Below are 662 nucleotides of genomic sequence, written 5' to 3'. Positions count from 1 at the left end.
TAGTCTCAAGTTAGTCTCAGGTTAGTCTCAGGTTAGTCTCAGGTTAGGTCAATAATCAGAGGGAAACACATGAGGTGCTTCATATCAGACATGGAGAGTTCCTGACTGGAGGCCCATGACACCTGAAGACTAGAGGACAGTGAAGAGATGCTCTCTGGATGGAGTGGCTCTGGTGGGTCAGCTGTGGAAGCCCATGGTGGGGGAATGCAAAGAGTATCAGAAAATTATTCATGTGAAGAGTTTGAAGTCCAGCACAGACACGTCCTCTCTGCTCAGAAAGTGCTGCACGAGTGTCGGATCATTCACTTGTACAAGCTCTGTGAGGTGGAGCAGCTTCTACCTGCAGAACCGCAAGGAGTCCAACGAAAACCAGGACAGGAGGCGACTCTCACCTCGAGACTTTACACCATACTCAGGAGTGGAGCTGGACGAGTACGTGGAGCTGAAGAAGTCCAGGACAAGATTCGAGGAGTTGCTCATTTTCAGCTTGCCCAGAACCCCAACAACCTGGAGGAACTCCTCCACAACCAGGCGGCGCTCGGAGGTTTGGCCCAAGTCCTGCAGGAGGACTGGCGACATGCATGGACCTGTCACCACCATCACCTAGTGTTCCTCTGATCCAGGTTCTGTCCCACATCTTGATCCAGGTTCTGTCCCACATC

At 52.0% G+C, this 662-nt stretch overlaps 1 protein-coding gene across 2 annotated transcripts in view; it reads right to left on the bottom strand.

The window, feature by feature from the left end:
* Nucleotides 1-662, bottom strand: part of si:ch73-366l1.5 (FILIA-N KH-like domain-containing protein) — a 16636-nt gene that overhangs the window by 11292 nt on the left and 4682 nt on the right. The window lies entirely within an intron of this gene.

The sequence above is a fragment of the Nematolebias whitei genome, chromosome 15 (genome assembly GCF_014905685.2).
Source record: "Nematolebias whitei isolate Nwh7 chromosome 15, NemWhi1, whole genome shotgun sequence".
NCBI classification, from domain to species: Eukaryota; Metazoa; Chordata; class Actinopteri; order Cyprinodontiformes; family Rivulidae; genus Nematolebias; species Nematolebias whitei.
This window is presented reverse-complemented; position numbering and strand designations above follow the sequence as displayed.